Raw genomic sequence first — 11,210 nt, forward strand, 5'->3', positions numbered from 1 at the left:
GCATAGCAAAGTACTAAGAGTAGCAACATTTAACAGCTGGGAAACATCAATAACCTTTAACAGGAACTAATCTAAGAATGAAACCAAAATGTTTTCCAACCGTTACATTGAATGATGGTGAATAAATTTAATGATAACAGGAGGTGTCCATGCAACTTATTCATTCCATGTGTTATTTATTGTGTACCTACTATGTGCCAAACACTGTGCCAGGTACTTGGAATACAGTCAAGACGAGCCCACAGGTATGGTCCTTATAAAGCCCAAGATGCACACAAGAATCACTGGCAGTGCTATCCAAATATCCTAGAGTAGAAGTTGCAAACTGAGGTCCACAGAGTGAGTTTAGGCATGTTTTTCAACACATGCACTTTTTTTTTCCAAACTTGTTGTCCACCTTAAAAATCAGAATATTTCACATAGAAATCTGGGTTCTCTTGAAAATATTGACAACGTTGGGCTCAGTTTCTCCAAGGTAACAATCAGCTAAAACTGAGTTGTAGCTGCATTATTACATTTCGTGCTCACGAGAACCCTATGATTGTCATAGTCACTGCTATTCCTAGTACTGGGGAACTACTAGCAGCTAAGGTAATGGAAGATGAAAAACTGGCATGAGAGAGGAGGCCAGAGAAACAGCAAGTGTGTGTGTGTGCATGTGTGCGTGTGTGTGTGTGTGTGTGTGTGTGTGTGCTAAAGCCAAAGTAATACAGTTTTTCAAGAAGAGAAATGGTTGACAGTGTTACATGTAAGAGATCAGGTCTTCTCCAAGGTGACTATGAGCCTTGATATGAGAGCTTTTGACTGTATTTAATTATCAAACTCAGATGTGGGGCTTTCTCCTCCTTTGGTTAAAATCTTGGCTATTTCCTCAAAGAACATAATTTCAGTTCTAAGTGTAGAAGCTTATGTGGTAGGCTATAGAGAAGTTAGGAAAGGGGAGGAGGAAAAGTAGGAAGGGAATATAGAGGGAGGATGTTAGGAGTTTACATGGAAAAAGAGCTTGGGGCCAGTCTATGAAGGACCTTGGATTTTATGGTAAAAATGTAGAAATTATTCTTTAGGGAAAGTGGTAAAAAGGGAACTGGCGTGTGTTAAGTGCCTGCCATGTAAGGATACCTTACATACATTATCTCATTAAATCTTCACCGTCACCAGAGAGGTAGGTATTATTATACTCATTTTAAATATAAAGTCGAGGGTCAGAGAAATTAAGCAATTTTCTGAGGTCACAAAACTAATGAGTTGGTGGAGCCAGGATTTGAACCCAGATCTGATTGAGTGCAAAGGCCATATGTTTATGATGTGAACAGTATTATTAATACCAGATACCATTCATTGAGAATTAACTTTTAGGGATGTGAAAATATGGATTTAGTAGTGAAATACTACTATCATACTCTTCAAAACAAGCTTGTATATTTATGCCCACTATACAAAGAGCCTGGTACTCAGAGATATAAAGCTAGTTGTCAAAGATCATATGTCTACTTAATACAAAAGCCAGAATCAAACCTGGGACACAAAACCCTTGCTCTTAACCATGACACTTGATGATATTGTCTTCTTTTTGTTCCCTATGACTGAAGAGCATCATAAATTGTGTTATATCCATTTAAAACTATATATGACACCAAACCCTTCCACTTAGTCCATGGTCAGCTTGCTTGCTGGTTGGTGGCTTAGCGTAATCATTTTTAAAATGTGTTTTACAAAGCAAATTGATATTTTAATACGAAAGAGTAAAAAGGAGAAATATCTATTCCCCATTGAAGGTAGGTTGCTTCTGTGAGCCAGACCAAATTGATTAACTAATCATCATTTATCGTCTATCATATGTCTCATGCTCTTGACCATTCTTCAAGGGTAAGTACAATCTGTGACACTTTACTCCCCCACAAATCACTTTGGTCTTATTTTTTTCTTCGTTGTTCCTAGGTATTTCAATTGACTACATGTTTTTTAGTTCTGTCTACATGTTTATGTTACAATTCTCTCCAAAGACTTGTAGAAATTAGCCTTTTTAATGATACCCCTACTTCACTGTTACATCTGCTGCATAGTTGGTTATTGTCTGTGCTGACATGGAAGAGTTAGGGTGCCCAGTCCATGAGTAGGTCAGTAAGTTGTGCAAGATTGTTCAGCTAATAAGTGGTGGAGCTACATTCCAGTTGAATTCTGACTCTCCAAAGTATGACATTTAAATCCTATTTAAATTATAAATGAAAATCAACTGTTGCATATTTTCAATAGAAAATAACACAAAATGATGCTGATAATTAAACAAAATGGCTTGTTTTTAACAGTGCTTATGTCCAAAAAAAAAAATATATGTAGACATTCTGAAAGAATTTTTACTTTAAAGCACATTTTCCAAAGAATTTTTTATGTAACACTAGTCCCTTAAGATACTCTTAATAAAAAGGTTCCATAGTCAAGAGTTCGATGGAAAATACCATTAATGTGATAATGTATGTTATAAAATGTGTATATTAAATCTTTGATACATTTTGCAGTTAAAAGAATACTTAATGAATCTTAATCCCTGCTTAAACTCTTTTTCTGCCTTTATAAATTTAACATGTTTAATACAATCATTTAAGAACATTGCTGGGGATGCAATGAATTTTAGTGGAGCAGAGGTGGGAGAATGGGGCATGTTCCCATTTAATCACGTCCTATCCATTGATTTCTTTCTTTTGGCCCACATGCATTGTAATGTTTACAGTCTCAAAATAAAACTTTGTTCCACCGTGCTTCCCTCTTGAGTTATCACTACTGTCTCCCTACTTTCCTTTTCTCTTCATTGACAGCTTTTGAGAAAGGATTCCATGTTCACCACCTCCACTTGTTCATTGCCTTTCCTTCTTTCAAATATAAGGTCTCTTCCATGATTTCCCAATGTTCAAATGCATAGCTTCTACAATCAATTCAAGGATGACTCTTTGTAGCACATGACCTGCTACTCTTCTCTTGGCAGTTATGACACCGTATTTCTGATTCATTAATTCATTGATTCATTCATTCCACAAATATATATCAATTACCCATCCAATTGTGCTAGCCATCATTTTAGGCACTGAAGATACAAAATGAATAATTTAGACATGCTTTCTACTCTCCTGAAGATTGATTCAAGTTGCTCTCCTATTTCTCTGAATTCTCTAAGTCGCCTTTACTGGATCCTTTTTCCCTATCCACATGTATAATATAGGCATCTCCCAAAGTCCTATCATTTCTTTTTTTTCTCCCAGTGTACACATGTATATGCAGACACAGACACACACACGCACACACTCTTGATGTGCTGAAGCTAAGAATTATGACTTTAGATCCCACAACTGTTTGTTGAATAACTGAATTTATGTTTTTTTTAAACACTGGATATAACTATAGCACTTGTAGTACTATTATTTTTATTCAAAATAAGGATTATTCTATGACCCACAGATGGAATAGAGAGGAATAGAGAGGTTTTTTGTTTTGTTTTGTTTTTCCTGTGACAAATAAATATGTATTGAGTGAGGAAAAGGCAGAATTGGATTTTAGAGGACTGTCTCATTCACATAAAAAGACACTTAAGCAATTAGCAAGTAGTTATTGGGAACTTCTTAAATTTCTCATTAAGAAGTGATTACAAAGAAGCAAAATAAAATTTTATTATAGAATTTCTCCAAAAATATATCACAGAATAAGCAAAAAGAGTTTGTTTGTTTATTTGTTTGTTTTTCATTACTTACTACCATCAAAGAAGGAAAGGAACATGACCTAAGCTTGCAGTTTCAAGCTTGGTTCTTAAATATTGAAACTATCTTGGGGGCTTTTTAAAATAACATGTGGGTTTCTTCTCCAGAGGTTCTGATTTAATTGGTGCAGGGTGCAGCCTGAATGTCAAGATTCTTTTAAGCTCCGTAACTCCATCCAATGTTAAAAACCATCGACCTACACAAAACATTTCAAAACCAGGTTACTGAGGGAGTGAACAAGTTTCTGGATAGTGGTAAAGACGAATACTAGGGCTATATTCCCTACCTTGCAGGGCAAACTTCTGAATTGACCAAATATAATTCTCCCTAATCTCAACTAAATCTAGAAAGAAAAAAGTGGGTAAATATCCTCACTTTTTTCTCCTTTCCTCCTGATAAATGATTAGCAGGAACTGCCAATGCAGAGAAACAGGTGATGATAAAAATGAACAATGAAACTGCCTCTCTCTTATGGAAAGGAGGACTCCAGAGTTACAATTCAAGAAATTATCTAAAGCTTAAAAGCTTTTCAGCACTAAAATGATGTACCACGCTTCACCCCAATTAGAGGCAGAGAATCCTAGAATATATAATCACATCTCAGAAGAGATAGTAGAGAATGAGCAAGATGAAACAAATTGATATGGCAACTATGCAAAAATACTATAGCACAACATGAAATCATGTGTTGCATGCAAAAGAGTCCAAACCATATGAAAATATAACCTAAAAGAACAGTAAATAACTCTTCACAAATGCTGCATTCTTTAGAACTTAATGAGAAGCAGTATTCAATGAACAAGAGCTAAAAGATATGATGACAGATGAAATGAAAAGGGATGTTACATGCCAAAGGAAAAAAAATAAGGACCCAACCAATGCCAATATAGAACAAACAAATAAATTGGGCACAAAAATTTAATTTGAAGATCAAAAGAGCATTCTCTATCTTTAGTAAATTTAACACAGAATACTTAACACCAAGACTTATCCTTATTAAACTATTAAATTTCAAGATTTCACTATAATGCAAGTTCCATGAAGGAAGGAATTTGTTTTGTTTGCTTATTACCAGTGCCTAGAGCCCTGTCTGGAAAGTTGTGGGTACCCAGTAAATATTTGTTGATGAATGAAATAATGAAGAAAGATTTCTTCATTCATTCATTAAAAGCAAATTATCGAGTTTGGCTTCCGCTTACAAAGAGTTTGTAAGTTGCTACTCAATCTTAACAAGTAGAAAGCTGAACAGATGGAAAAATCAACAAATCTTCTTGGATCCATAAGAGACGGGAGGACACAGGGCAAATCACTGCTGTCAAGACTGGAGAGTCAGGCGAACACAAGGGATCAAAGCTTACCAGAGCTGAGACTTATGAGCAGAAGCCACTGCAGGAAATAGTGTCAGGATAGGAAAACCTGAATTGTCATTGATGATTTGCTGGAGGCTAATTTCAGACAACTTGGAAAGTTAAAAACTTCGGGGGGACCCAGATACAGGAGATCCCACAATATTGTGAGATTTACTTCCAGGAACTCAACTACTAGGTTCCGATACTAAGTATCAGAGAAAAAAAAAAAAAATCCTAGGGCTTCCAGCAGGGAGAGAGGAAAAGGAACTACTTGAAAATATACCAGAGCACTTTTCTTCTTAACAAGGCCTGCCTTAGGAGAAACTAGTTAACTAGACCCTAATCTTCTGGGAAATTATCAGAGCTCAAAGGAAACACCCAACTACAGCCCACTCTAGCCATCCTGACCCACCTAAGGGGGAAGAAGAAAAACTAAGAAACACTTGTGAAGTTCACAGTCCAGAGGCATATGTTCATTAAGACACTGAAACCTAATTATAGGACTATAGAATGTTCACACACACACACACACACACACACACACACCTCACTAGCATATTATTAAAGACCTAGTTACAGTAGTTTCTTTGAACCTGGTACATCATGTCTGGCTATCAAGAAAAAGTTACAAGACATAACAAAATGCAAAAAGCACAATTTGAAGACAAAGAAAGCATCAGATCCACATATGGCAAGAATGTTGCAGTTTAAAACAATCATGATAAATATGCTAAGGGCTCTAATGGATAAAGTAGACATCATGCAAGAACAAATGGGCACTGTAAGCAGAGAGATGGAAATCCTAAGAAAATAAAAAAGAAATTCTAGAGATAAAAAAACACTGTAAAGAATGAAGAATGTCTTTGATGGACTCATTAGTAGATTGGACACAATCTAAAGAGTGTCTGAGCTAAAGGGTGTATCAATAGAATCTTTGAAAACCAAAAAGCAAAGAGAACAAAGACTAAAAAACAGAATAGAATGCCCAAGGACTGTTGGACATCTATAAAAGGTGGAACATACACATATTAGGAATACCAGAAGGAGAAGAAAGAAAGAATGAAGAAATATTTGAAAAAATGATTGGGAATTTTCCCAAATTAATCTCAAACAATAGATCCAGGAAGCTCAAACAACACCAAGCAGGATAAATGCCAAAAGATTACAGCCAGGCATAGAATTTCAAATTACAAAAACTCAAATATAAAGAAAAATTCTGAAAGAAGCCAGATGAGGGTGAAAAAACCCTTAACTATAGAGGAATAAAGATAACAATAACATTCATCTTGTCAGTAACCATGCAAACAAGAAGATTGGAGTGAAATATTTCAATTATTGAGAAAAAAAACCCCACCAATCTAGAATTCTGTACCCTGAAAAATTATCCTTCAAAACTGAAGGAGAAATACTTTCTCAAACAAAAATTGAGAGAATATTTTACTAGTAGAATTGATTTGCAACAAATGTTAAAAGAAGTTCTTTAGAAAGAAGAAAAATTATACTTGTCAGAAACTCAGATCTGCGTAAAAAAAAGGAAGAACATCAAAGTAAGAATAAGTGAAGATAAAATAAACACTTTTATTTTTCTTATTCCTAATTGATGTTTGTTAAAAATAATATTAGCAATGATGTATTTGGTTATATTATTATGTATGCTTATGTATATCTTATTTATGTATCATATATATGCTTATGTACAAGCACATATAAGTGAAATTAATGACAGCAATGATACAAGGGACAGGAGGAAGGAATTTGGATTATGTTCTTATTACAAGTACTCAGTACTACCTACAAAGTGTCATAGCATTATTTAAATGTGGACTTGGATTAGTTGTAAATGTATATTGCAAACTAGAGCAGCCACTAAAAAACCAGTTTAAAAAAGAAGTAGAATATATTCTAAGAAAGGAGAGAAAATACAATCATATAAAATGCTCAAAACTACAAGAGGCAGAGAAAAATGGAAAAGAAAAATAGAAACAAAGAATAAGTGTGAAAAATAGAAAATAATAATGAATATGGTAGATGTTAATCCAACTATCAATAATCACTTTGATATCAATTATCTAAATGCACTTGTTAAAAGACAGAGATTATCAAAGTGGATCAAAACCATGACCCAAGTACCTACTGTCTGCAAGAAACCAACTTCATTTATTTTTTAAAATTTATTTTTTTTGATACTGTTATTTTTTATTATTCAGTTGAACAGCATAGTGGTTAGACATTTATGTAATTTATGAAGTGATCCCTGTAAATGCTCTAGTACCCACTTGGCACTACATATAGTTATTACCATATTATTGACTATATTCCCTATGCTTCACTTTACATCCCCATGACTACAGTATAGCAACCAATTTGTACTTCTTAATCCCTTCTTCTTTTTTCACCCACCCTTATACACCCCTCCCATCTGGCAAACATCAAAATGTTTTCTGTATTTATGAATTTGTTTCTGTTTTGTTTGTTTATTTTGTTCTTTATATTCCACGTGTAAGAGAAATCACATTGCATCTGTCTTTCTCTGTCTGACATACTCCATTCAGCACAAAACCCTCCAGGTCCATCCATGCTGCCACAGATGGCAAGACCCATTCAGTTCCACGGCTGTGCAGTATTCCATTGTATATGTGTACCACCTCCTCTTATCCACTTATCCACTGATGGACACCCAGGCTGCCTCCACATCTTGGCCGTTGTAAGCAATGTTGTAATAAACATTTGGATGCACACGTCACCTCAAAGTAGCATTTTGGGTTTCTTGGGATAAATACCCAGAAGTGGGATTACTGGGTCTTTCTTTGTCTCTTGTTATGGCCCTTGTTTTAAAGTTTATTTTGTCTGGTGTAAGTATTGTTACCCCAACTTTTGTTTATTTGTTTCTATTTTCATGAAATACCTTTTCCCATCCCTTTATTTTCCATCTGTGTGTGTCTTTTGATATGAGGTGAGTGAGTCTCTTGTAGGCACTATATGGACGGTCTTGTTTTCTTATCTATTCAGCCACCCTATGTCTTCTGCTTGGAGCATTTAATTCATTTACATTTAAAATAACTGTTGATAGATATGTAGTTTCTACCATTTTATTATTTATTTATTTATATGTTTTTTGTCTTAAAGAAGTCCCTCTAACATTCCTTGTAATACTGGTTTGGTGATGACGAACTCCTTTAGCTCTTTCTTGTCTGGGAAGCTCTTTATCTGTCCTATTCTAAATGATAGATTTGCTGGATAGAGTAATGTCGGTGTAGGTCCTTGCTTTTCATCACTTTGAATATTTTGTGCCAGTCACTTTTGGCCTATAAAGCTTCTGTTGCGAAATCGGCTGATAGTCTTATGGGAGCTCCCTTATAGGTAACTGCCTTTCTTTTGCTGCTTTTAAGATTCTCTCTTTGTCTTTAACTTTTGGCATTTTAATTATGATGTGTATTGGTGTGGGCCTCTTTAGGTTCGTCTTGTTTGAGATTCTCTGCACTTCCTGGTCTTATATGTCTGTTTCCTTTTCCAGGTTAGAGAAGTTTTCCATCATTATTTCTTCAAAGAGGTTTTCAGTTTCTTGCTATCTGTCGTCTTTCTGGTACCCTTATGATGTGAGTGTTGGTACACTTGATGTTGTCCCAGAGGCCCCTTAAACTATTCTCATTTAAAATCTTTTTTTTTTTCTGTTTTGCTGTTCTTATTGGATGTTTTCTGCTGCCTTATCGTCTAAATTACTGATTCTAATCCTCTGCTTCATCTAATCTACTGTTGATTCCCTCTAATGTATTCTTCATTTCAGTTATTGTATTCTTGATTTCTGACAGGTTCTTTTTTATATTTTCTATCTCCATTTTCATGTTTCCTATCTCTTTATTGAATTTCTCCCTGAGATCACTGAGTATTCTTATAACAAGTGTTTTGCTCTGCATCTGGTAGAATGCTTATCTCCATTTTGTTTAGGTCTTTTTCTGGAGCTTTGTTCTATTCTTTTATTTGGGACATGTTTCTTTGTCTCCCCATTTTTGCTGTCTCCTTGTGTTTGTTTCTATGTAATAGGTAGAGCTGCTATGATTCCTGGACTTAGTAGAGTGGTCTTATGTAGTATATGTCCTGGAGTGCCCAGTGGTGCAGTTTTCATGATCACCTGAGCTGAATGCTCCAGGTGTATGCTCTCCTATTGTAGTTGAGCTTTGGTTGCTGTTTGGATGTCAATGGTGGGGACTGATCCTTGGGCTCATTGGTTGTGAGGATTGGCCATGACTATAATGGAGGAGCTGTTGTGCAGGTGCTGACCCTCCAGTGCAGGATTTACCTTAGCAGGGCTCTGGTGCCGTCCCATCTGCCCTTTGTGTGTGTCATCCTTGGAAGTGGCCAGATGATTCTCCAGCTTGGCCCAAAGCTGGCCATGACGTGTGCAAGCCTTGCGGCCTTCTGGGAGGAGCCCCACTGCAGTCTAAGTTCAACTGCAATCTGTGCCCTGCTCAGGGCCACCTGGCATGAGCCACAAAGCAATCCTCAGATGGCTGCAACTCATGCTGGGCTTGGAGGTACCTTGAGAGGCCAAGCCACAAACCGAGGCTGGCTGCTGCTAGTGCTGTGCTTAGGGCTGCTCAGCAAGAGGTACGGGGCATGCTAAAGTCAGATGCTGCTTGTTTTGGTTTTGTGAATCTTTGAAAGATTTTAAGAAAGTCTGCATCATGAGCCAACATAGGCCATTCATATGGAAAAGCCACTGGGAGAGGCTTGGGTGTGCCTCAAAGTTGGGTGGGAGGGTCTCAGGGAATCACCAGGGCAGGGCTGATGAATGGTGTTAGCCAGGTTGATGGAGACTTAGATATGGCAGCTACCTCACAGCACGCTGTGAGTGGGGAGGGCTCAGCGAAGAAACAATGGTTTCTGCCAGCTACTCTATCTGGGATAAAGCTGCCCCATCCAGGCCTTTCCCTGAATCCAGACAACTCAGTTCCTCCAAGTATGTCCCTGGTGCCTTTTAAGCTGATGCCCCAGCACTGAAGCTCAGAGCAAGTGAATCCGTTAGTGAGTAAGTTAGTGCCTGGGCTCTTTAAGAGGAGCTCCTAATAATCCAGCCACCTTCTGTCTTACCCAGCCACAATCTCTGCTAGTTTTCACAGCCAAAAATTATGAGGACTTCTCTCCCCAGAAGTGGAACCCTGGATTGCAGAGCTTTGTGTGGGGCTGATACCCCTTACTCCTCTGGGTGGGACCTGTGTACCCGAGATATCCTTCCAAGTTTTAACGGTCACATGTGGGTGTGGGACCAGCTTACTTTGCATCCCTGCTCCTCCTACCAGTCTCAAGGTGGCTTCTACTGTATGTCTTTAGTTATGGGGCTTGGGTTCAGCTAGATTCAGGCGATTTTCAATGATAGTTGTTCTGTAGTTTAGTTGTAATTTTGATGTGGTCGTGAGAGGAGGCAATCACAGCATTTGCCCATTCTGCCATCTTGATCAGAAATCTAAGAAACCCACTTTAAATATAAAGACATATGTAAATTAAAAGTAAATGTATAGAGAAAAATATATCATGCTAACACTAATAAAAATAAATCAGGAGTAGCTATATCAATTTCACACAAAGTAGACTTCAAAGTAAGGAAAGTTATCGGGAATAAAGAAGGGCATTTCATAATGATAAAGATGTCAGTTCTCTAAGAAGACATAGCAATTCTTAATGTTTATGCACCTAAAGCAGGCTATCAAACTACTTGAGGCAAAAATTGGTAGAACTGCAAGGAGAAATAGATGAATCTACTATCATAGTTGGAGACTTAAACACCCCTCTCTCAGAAAGGGACAGTTCTAGCAGGCAGAAAATCAACAAGGGACGTAGTTGACCTTAATGACACCATTGATCAACTGAATGTAACTGACATATATAGACTACTTCACCCAACAACAGCAGAATACATATTTTTCTCAAGCTCACATGAAACATTCACCAAGATAGACCACATTTTGAGTTTTAAAACACACCTTAACAAACTAATAGTGGAGGGGAATTTCTCAGCTTGATAAAGATTATCTGTGAAAAAAATCTATAGCTGACGTCTTATTAAATGGTGAGAAATTTGCAGCTTTTTCCCTTAGACCAGATTTAAGACAAGGATGTT

This window comes from Rhinolophus ferrumequinum, chromosome 11 (assembly GCF_004115265.2).
Source record: "Rhinolophus ferrumequinum isolate MPI-CBG mRhiFer1 chromosome 11, mRhiFer1_v1.p, whole genome shotgun sequence".
Classification (NCBI taxonomy): Eukaryota; Metazoa; Chordata; class Mammalia; order Chiroptera; family Rhinolophidae; genus Rhinolophus; species Rhinolophus ferrumequinum.